The sequence below is a fragment of the Pogoniulus pusillus genome, chromosome 4 (genome assembly GCF_015220805.1).
Source record: "Pogoniulus pusillus isolate bPogPus1 chromosome 4, bPogPus1.pri, whole genome shotgun sequence".
Taxonomy (NCBI): Eukaryota; Metazoa; Chordata; class Aves; order Piciformes; family Lybiidae; genus Pogoniulus; species Pogoniulus pusillus.
In genome coordinates this window covers 10,629,020-10,639,165 of record NC_087267.1, presented here as the reverse complement: position 1 = coordinate 10,639,165, position 10,146 = coordinate 10,629,020, and the positions used below count along the sequence as shown (strand labels likewise).

The 10,146-nt window shown below is 41.2% G+C and overlaps 1 long non-coding RNA gene across 1 annotated transcript; it reads left to right on the top strand.

Moving 5' to 3' along the window:
• Positions 1-4,261: 4,261 nt before the first annotated feature.
• On the top strand, positions 4,262-9,844 carry LOC135175085 (uncharacterized). Its single transcript, XR_010302222.1, has 3 exons — positions 4,262-4,441; positions 7,498-7,796; positions 9,204-9,844. It is a non-coding gene; the product is annotated as an uncharacterized LOC135175085 (long non-coding RNA).
• Positions 9,845-10,146: the final 302 nt, after the last annotated feature.

Sequence of the window (10,146 nt, the reverse complement as noted above, 5' to 3'; positions counted from 1 at the left end):
TTCCAACCCTGATGATACTGTGATACTGTGATCATGCAAGAATCAGGTTGTCATGCATGTTTGCATTGAAACTTCAGTACAAACTGGAATCCCTCACTGTGTCTATATATAGCAGGGCTACATGTGGTTTCACAAATGCCCACCATCATGTTACCTTAGCTGGGATTTGATTCATGGTCAAGGACTGGAACTAGGCTGACAAAGCTGGGAATATTCTATAGAGGCGGATCACACCACAAACACTATGGATTTAACTATTGAAGGGCTGAGCTGACCTCAGGGACAGCAATTATCAAGCAGACCAAGAAGCATTTTCAGATGCCTGTGACCCTCTGCCTCACTAGTTGGAGCTGCCATGTGCTTCTTCTGTTTTTCACTGGGAATACAGGGCACGAAGGGCATGTAAGTTGCATGGATACAATGGCTTGGCTTTTGATCTCTAGCACTGCAGTAAAGATCCCATGTGAGAATATACATAGAACATATGAAAAAATAAATTTAATGTGGATGGAGCAGATGTATCAGTTCTGCTCACAGTTAGGAGCTGTGGTGAGCTTGGACTTCTGACACTTCCACATGTGTATGCTTTCAGTAGAGAAACTACCACAAGGTGATGCTGTTCTACAGTAGAGGTGATGGCACTCCAGTACTTGGCACTAGTGCAATGGCTTGGATTATTCAGTAGGTGGAAAAGCTGAACTGAGTCCAACATTTTTGACAGAATAGTGTTCATGAATGCCCTGTACTATAACTGAAGTCTTCAGTGATAAACAAAATTCACTGGTGCTTTGTATGACAGGCAAAACAACAAATCAACCATCCAGGGAAAAACCTAACAATCCCCCCCACCCAGCAACAGCTGTAGGTGTTCCTGCTTGTAGGGACATTCAGACTGAGAAGATATTCTAGGTTGTTCTGAATGAAGAATTTACATGGTTTTCCCTTGACATGACATAACTATGCCCTCTCACATGACACTCCTAGTAAGTTTCAAGGCCAAGTCTATAGTGTCAAAAGAGTTAGATTTTTGGGCACACTTGAAGGGGAGTTCTCTCAAGACAGAAAGCTTCAGTCTTCAGTTAACCTGGCATGCAGTAGAGTGAATGATGTCATCCTAAAATGAATTTTTACACTGTGGATGGCATTATTTTTCCTTGAGTTGTTTGGGATTATTCCTCTATTAAAGAAACAAACAGAAGCCTCAAAGTAGAAGTTACTCCGGAGCTTAGAAGACTCAAACAGAAATAATAAGAATCAATTTCTAGGACTAATAAGCCAGTTACTTTGCAGAAATCAGGTGGGCAAACAAATCCACATTAATCATCAAAGGAAAAACATAATTTAAATGTCTATTTCCCCTCCCCCCCCCCCCCCCCCCCCCCCCCAATAATAATCCTCTGCTATTTTTATGATCCCCTTTAAAGTTTCTGGCAACCTTCACATGCAGCACCGAGTTTTCTTGAGTGCTTTGCCTAATTAGTTTGCAAAGGACTGACAGCTGACATGACTTCCATTAATCAGTTCTGATACTCTACATTACATTTTCTTTTACCTTGTGTATTAATTCAGTGCTGAGGGCTTGTCAGGAAGCGGTTGAGAATCCCTCTGGGCTTGTACATTTGCTTGGAACTGAAGTGTAGGAAGATAATAAATCATGTGAATTTCTGGCACTTCCCCACTTTGTCATTAGAGTTTTGGAGCAATTAAACCCTGACAGTTCAGCCACACTGCTTCACTTGTCTTTCTCAAAAATGAAATGCAGGGATTTTTTTTTAACAGACAGCATCTTTGCTTTTCTGGATTTTCAGCTACATCAGTAAACAGCTCATCCTCCCCCTTCATCAATTGCTTTCTGTGTCATGTTTTGCAGGGACAGAAGGCCATAGGCTGCAGACCATTAGCAGGGGTGAGTCAGCCAGGACAGCTGACCTGATTTGGCTCACAGGTGTATCCAATACCAATAACATCACACCTAGGAAGAAGAGGAAGTTTGAAAAGAAAACTATTACTAGTTACCATCAATGAGAATTTAATCTTATTTTTATACTGTAAAGTCAGAATGATTAGTTCAAAATATTGTTATTTGTGGGTCCATGGGAACAGAACAGCCAGCTCCAGAGGAACTTAGGTGCCTAGCTTCTTCTGGAATTTTCCTTCTTCAGTAAATCACAGAATCACAGATTGACCAGATTGGAAAAGACCTTTGAGGCCATTGAGTCCAACCTAACACCTAATTAACTAAACCACGGCATGAAGTGCCTCATCCATCTACTTTTAAGCACCTCCAGGGATGGTGCCTCCACCACCTCCCCAGGCAGCCCATTCCAATGCCAATCACTCATTCTGGGAAGAATTTCTTCCTAACATCCAGCCTAAACCTGCCCTGGCACAGTTTAAGACTGTGTCCTCTTGTTCTCTCACTAGGTGCCTGGGAGAAGAGGCCAACCCCCACCTGGCTACAACCTCCCTTCAGGTAGTTGTAGACAGCAATAAGGTCCCCCCTGAGCCTCCTCTTCTCCCAGCTAAACAACCCCAGCTCCCACAGCCACTCCTCATAGGGCTGTGCTCCAGCCCCCTCACTACCCTTATTTCCCTTCTTTGGATACATTCAAGCACTTCAACATCTTAAATTGAAGGGCCCAGAACTGGACACAGCACTCAAGATGTGGCCTGACCAGCACTGAGTACAGGGGCAGAAAGACTTCCCTGCTCCTGCTGGCCACACTGTTCCTGACACAGGCCAGGATGCCATTGGCCTTCTTGGCCACCTGGGCACACTGCTGGCTCATGATCAGTTGGCTGTCAACCAGTACCCCCAGGGCCCTCTCTGCCTGGCTGCTCTCCAGCCACTCTGTTCCCAACCTGTAGCACTGCATGGGGTTGTTCCGGCCAAAGCGCAGAACCCTGCACTTGGCATTGTTAAATCTCATGGCTTTAGGCTGCACCCATCTGTCCAGCATGTCCAGGTCCCTCTGCAGAGCCCTCCTGCCCTCTAACAGATTGACACATGCTCCCAACTTGGTGTTGTTTGCAAACCTACTGATGCTGGACCCAATCCCCTCATCCAGATAATCAATGAAGATATTGAACAGGACTGGGCCCAGCACTGATCCCTGGGGAACACCACTAGTGCCTGGCTGCCAACTGGATGTGGCACCATTCACCACCACTCTCTGGGCTCTGCCATCCAGCCAGTTCTTGACCCAGGACAGAATGTCCCTGTCCATGCCAAGGGCTGCCAGCTTGGGCAGGAGTTTGCTATGGCACACAGTGTCAAAGGCCCTGCTGAAGTTTAGGTGGACGACATCCACAGCCTTCCCCACATGCACCAAGTGCAGATACTCATAACATAGAAATGTGTATTGTCATGGCTCCCATCTGTCTCAAAGCTGATGCCAAAGCTGTCCTTTTTCACCTGTTGCTAAGATGTGTTCTCTGATCTACCTCAAAGTCAGTAAGATTTCTTGGATGGAAAGAAATACAAACATTAAAGTTATGATCTCTATCTTGAGAGGTTTGTAGCTAAACTACTAGTAGCAATAAAGACATCTAATTAATGGGCTTGAGATCTAGGATCACATAAAGTACTCAGCCTTTGCTAGATATAGATACACACATAAAATGCCATTTTTATACATATCACATGCATAAAAACTTGTGGCAATAATCTGCTGAGTCACAAAGATGTGCTAACACAGTGTTTTTCATACACAATAACAGATGATAAGGAGATAGATCTGGTAAATCAGTTAGATTTGAATGAAAAGCCATTCTTGAACGATCCGATAGCCTTATGGTGTCATGGTTGACTGGGTAGGTGAAGGGAGAGCATCGGCTGTTGCTTACTTTGGCTTTGGCAAGGCTTTTGACACTGTGGAATCCTCTGTGACTGTGAATTCCCAGAGCACCTGGGTTCTGTTGCAGCCTCCTCCCACCCCAGGTGTGACCACTTGGGTTCTGTTGCAGCCTCCTCCCACCCCAGGTGTGACCACTTGGGTTCTGTTGCATCCTCCTCCCACCCCAGGTGGGACCACTTTGCCCTCCCTGCCCACTGCCCTATTTAATCGGCCCCAAGAGAGGCAGAAGCCCTAAGCTTGCCCAATTGGGCAGAGGGATCCTCCTGATCTCATGGCTGGTGAGTACCCATGGTGCTGCACTGGGTGAGTGGTGATGGAATCTCTAAAGGCCGGGGGGCCTGGTTGGCCCCCCGGCTAGTCAGGGCTAGGCTTGACCATCAATCAAACCTTGAGCATTGATCAAACTTCACTCACTGGTGTTGGCTGCACATCCTTACTTAGGCTGACCTGCTTCTTTTTGCTCAGTTGTGAAACTGACAGGAATAAACCTGTGAAATGATTTGAGAAGCATTGAATTAACATGGAGGAAACGTCAGAATCCCTAAGAAGAGAAATGGAATGAAACTCAAATCTCTTCTATGCTTGTAAGTATCTAAAAGGTGAATGTCAAGAGGGTGGGGCCAGGCTCGTTTCAGTGGTGCCTAGTGACATGACAAGGGGCAACAGCCACAAGCTGCTGTAGAGGAGATTCTGCCTGAACATGAGGAAAATTGTCATTACTTTCAGGATGACAGCACTGAAATGTGCTCTGCAGAGAGGTGGTGGAGTTTCCTTCTCTGGAGTTAATGAAAGCTCATGCACTCTGCTCTAGGCAACCCTGAGTTAATGGGGGAGTTGTACTCGATCTTAGCCAGAAGTTCCTTCCAATGTCTATCATTCTGTGATGTTTGTGTAGCTGTAACAGCTTTCCCACAGATGAACCTTTAATTAGGCATCCTGTTTTATCCAGCCCACAATGCATACAATGTGTAGCAGTTATTTCTTGTGCCTTAGCTGGAAAAAATCTCCCACATCTTAATGTCACATAGAATTTCCAGTATTTACTGTGAGGAAAACATGAAGAGACAACCACATAAAATCCTCAAGACCCTGTCCTTCATTGCCCTGTTTGACATAAAGAAGCTTTACTAAATACTAAAGAGTATATTTGTATGGCATTGCTTTAACACCTACAGATGTTTCAAGGTAGAAAAATGAGCATCCAAAAAGTATCTATCTTACTGCTTCAGAAGCAAGTTGTGAGAGCTGAAAAGCAACTGAATACAGCCTTTAGTAGGAATGTTAGGATATGAGCCACTAAAGAAACCTTATCAGAGGACAAAATGGTTGAGATTATTAAACTTTTTCATGCTTACATAATGCAATATTCAGAGCTGAAACATTAAAAAGATCCTTAAAAATGACTCCTTAGATTTAACAGTTAATATTAAGGTCTCACTGACAATGCAAATTGAACCAAATACAGAAATTAGTGTAGCAGCCAGTAAAGAATTTGTCAGTTGCAGAGAGCCTTCAAGAAGCATCTGCTGACTCTATAAATATATTTAAATATATGCATTTATATTTTATATCTCTTTAATATACATAAATATGCATACAAGTCCTTGACAATTTATGGTCACCTAAGAATTAGTTTATACTTGAACCTTTCATAACAATGCTTTTGGAAAGAAACATGGATTTTGTGGTTTGTTTTTTTTAATCACTTATGTCTTACCATTGTGGTAGAGACATGGTAGGAGAACTCTCCTATGGCTATTTGCAAAGCCTCATGTTCCTCGTTTGAGTGGAGATGTATAACCTAGCAAATGTTTTTCTATGTCATTTACAAATAGTCCTGAAGGTGTGTGTATATATAAACAACAAGCAACAATAAACCAAACCAAAAATCCCCAAATGAAAAACTGCAACATATGAGTTGAAGAAAGATGCTAAATCCCTGAAACATAACTTAAGCAAACTGTTGTCTTGTGGAAAATACTTACTTAGGTCCTAGCCTTACAATGACTCATCCATAAAGCCAATGTTATTTGAGCCCTATTGATTAGCTATGTTGTGTGCCATCTTCCAGCCCTGTTGATGCATATGATTGGCCTGAATCACTAAATGTGAAGATAAAAGGGTTTGAACTTTTTCCCCACCATATGTGACATGTTTGTATTTGTGATACTACTTAAATAATTCAGAGTGATTTGGAGGCTGTGAAAACCTGGAAAGAAGTTGCTCCAGTTGAAAGGGAAAGATCATGATTATATAGAAGGCCTAGGATGTATCTGATAGTTTAAAGAAGTTAAAGTTCCTTAATATTGTAGATGGGTGTTAAATGAACATGAAATGAGTTCACAGCTCACTAAGGCATGCTATTTAAGTGTAAACCAGAGACTGATATAAGAATGTATACTGTAGTCCAGTTTCAAAGCTGGTTGGAAGGCTTATGTAAGGGCAGGGAAACAACAATGCATTTTGCTAGTGAAGATACACCTGCTGATGACATGCTGGTTATTTTAACTGGTTATTTTAACTGGTTATTTTAACTGGTTATTTTAACTGGTTATTTTAACTGGTTATTTTAACTGGTTATTTTAACTGGTTATTTTAACTGGTTATTTTAACTGGTTATTTTAACTGGTTATTTTAACTGGTTATTTTAACTGGTTATTTTAACTGGTTATTTTAACTGGTTATTTTAACTGGTTATTTTAACTGGTTATTTTAACTGGTTATTTTAACTGGTTATTTTAACTGGTTATTTTAACTGGTTATTTTAACTGGTTATTTTAACTGGTTATTTTAACTGGTTATTTTAACTGGTTATTTTAACTGGTTATTTTAACTGGTTATTTTAACTGGTTATTTTAACTGGTTATTTTAACTGGTTATTTTAACTGGTTATTTTAACTGGTTATTTTAACTGGTTATTTTAACTGGTTATTTTAACTGGTTATTTTAACTGGTTATTTTAACTGGTTATTTTAACTGGTTATTTTAACTGGTTATTTTAACTGGTTATTTTAACTGGTTATTTTAACTGGTTATTTTAACTGGTTATTTTAACTGGTTATTTTAACTGGTTATTTTAACTGGTTATTTTAACTGGTTATTTTAACTGGTTATTTTAACTGGTTATTTTAACTGGTTATTTTAACTGACTTTTCAGTAGTTGTTGCAAGCTTATGGTCTTCAGCGAGTCAATATGAAGCATTTGGTTCTATCCTGAGGCTGAGACGTTTCTAAAGTCAGATAGCTAAAAAGGGAAGCACCTCTTAAATGTACCCAGAGAGATTTTGCTGCAACAGGGAATCTGTTGCAGCCTAAATTTATGTGCCTTTTGAAAGTAGATATCACACTGTAAATAATTTGCAGTGGTGTAGAGGTGAACTGATAGCATTGGAGGGTAGAGGTCAGACAAATATGGCTTGGACTTAGCTGTGGTGATCTTTCTGTGGGGAGAGTAGGACTGCAGTGGAAGCTTAGATTGACAATATGTAATTTTTTTGTAGGAGCTCCCCTCTGAGTGTTAAGATGGCAATGCTCTTTATCATATTAGTGTATGTATTCAACAAAGAATTGGAAGTTTCAACAATATTTGTTGCAGATATTTGTCTAACACTGACAAGGGGCTTGGCCTGTCTTCTCTCAGACAGCTTCAGCTGCAAACACTGTAAGAGAGGAATTAGAGGGGTGACTTGAGCCTTGTGGAAGCGAAGCGGTGAGCTGCTTTTCTCCACCCACCCATGTGACTGTAAGACATAAGCTGGAGTATGCACTGGCTGACAGGTCAAACTTTGCTCTACTGTTGCCCACTTGAACTTTCTTGCCCAGTTGTGATTCTCAGCTATTACACTGTTGCTCTCCTGAACTCTCTGGAACACTTCACCTCTTGGATAGGAGACAATTCCCACCTCAAGGGGGGTCCTGGACTCACTAAGATATATGAAGGTGAGTATGTGAGTTTGCTTCTCTTCCCCTCTTTTTTTTTCTTGACTTCTATCTTTTTTTTTTATGTAGTCTAGTTTGTTTGAAGTAGTTGAGGAAATAACTCCTCTGCCAAAGTGCCTTTATCTGCAGCTCATTTTGATAGTTGTTAGAAACCATTTGAGTTGTTATGTTTTGGTCCCTGCTGAGAAGGGATAGCCCTCATTGTCCAGTGGGTGTTCCACTGGGATCACAGAATTTCTTAGATTGGAAAAAACCTTCAAGCTCATCGAGTCCAATCATTAGTTTCACACTGACAAGTCCTTGACTAAACCAAATCCCTCGGCACAACATCTAATCACTATGGATGGCTACGGCTGGAAAGGACCACGAGGAACATCCAGCCCAACCTTCATTTCAGCATCCTTAATCACTAGACCATAGCCTCAAGTGCCACATATGCTCTCCTTTTAAACACCTTCAGGGATGGCAACTCCACCTCCCTGGGTAGCCTGTTCCAGTGCCTGACCACCTGCTAAGTAAAGAACTTACTGCAAACATCCAACCTAAACCTCCCCTGATGCAACTTAAGGCCATTTTCTCTTGTCCTGTCATTAGTAATTTGGGAGAAGAGACCAGCTTCAGCCTCACAACAACCTCTTTTCAGGTAGTTGTAGAGAGCAATAAGGTGCCTTCTCAGCCTTCTCTTTTCCAGATTAAACAACCCCAGTTCCCTCAGACACTCCTCATAAGTCATGTTTTCCAGATGAGACCTGTCTGGTGCTCTCAATATAAAATTTCAGTTAATAAATTAGTAATTATTCCAACCACCACACTGATAAGAAGCTTTTTTCTCTCTGTTCTGATTAGTGGAATTGCTTTGTATGGCTAGGGAATAAAAAGTATACTAACTCTTTAAGGTGATAATATAGAGCTGGCCTGCAGTGCCCCATAGAAGAGCTTTTAGTTCAGTAGAACTCTGAACTAACAGTAGTACTACTAACAGTAGCATCTTAACTGTAGAATCTGAAGCTGATAAAGTGAAACATCTCAAAGGAATCCAGAAACAGCTGAGCCAACAAAAAATTGAAATTCATAGATTCCTTCCATGAAGAAACAGCTATGGAACTCATTTCCCCCTCCACACCTCTTAAATATTTCACTGTCATGATTATTTGCTTTTAATTTTTTTCCCTACTTCATCTTTGAATTGTGACTTCTAAATGTGACTTTTTATTGAAATTGTAATTACTAGAAACATTAAAGTGATTTAAATGATCTGATGTGTACTGGCATTGCTTGCAGATTTAGAGATGTAGGTCATCTACACATTTCCTAAGATTATAATAATGCCCAGCATTGTTTTCCTTTTAAATGTATGCATTAATGACTGTGTTTAATGTTCTTTATTCCATTTCTACTCTACTTCAGGAAATCCTGATCCACTAAGAGATCAAATCTGATGACACACTTCCAACAGTTTGCTTCTTTTTTGTCCTACACAAGAGAATTCTGAGTGCCTGCAGGGACTGAACTTCTCTTCAGAAGCTTTTGGAGTATAATTTAGAGAGGGAATGGTGTAAACTTGGACTTGGTACAAATAAGTGTGAGGATGACACACCAATGTTTGAAGGATTGTGTGCTACTGAAGTCTTGTGGTCTGCTGTTTCAGTGGGTAAGAATCAGGGGAAGATCAACAAGGCAGATATGGTGGGAGTGTCTTAGCAATGGCCCAGCCAGGATATAGACACATAAAAGTATTCTGTAGGCATCCACAAGAAGTCTTGTGATCCCTTACCATTATTCTGGGGGACTATTTCAATGACCTTGACGTCTGCTGGACCTTCCACTTGTGAATAGAGAATGACTTGTGAGGTGATGGTTGGAGGAGGAAATTGAAGGAGAGAAGGTATTGAAAAATGCAACCTAGAAGAATGTATCATGAGAATGCAAGGCTGAACCTGTGCCAGTTTATGAAAGCTAATGAAAATTTGTCAATAGAAAACTTGACTTGTTTGCAAGAAGATATTGAAATAATTTAATTGTTATATTATATAAACATGTGCTCATTATTCCTATGTCTGTGTGCTCCAAGAAGATAAGGTGAGATGATGAAAATGATGGTAACCACATGAAGCTCAACAAGGACAAGTGCAGAGTCCTGCATCTCAGGAGGAATAACAAACTCCACCAGTACAGGCTGGGAGGTGATCTGATGGGAAGAAGCCCTGTGGATAGGGACCTGGGGGTGCTGGTGGATAAGAAGTTAACCATGGCACAGCAATGTGCCCTTGTGGCCAAGAAAGCCAATGGGATCCTGGGGTGTATTAGGAGGAGTGTGTCCAGCAGATCAAGGGAGGTTCTCCTGCCCCTC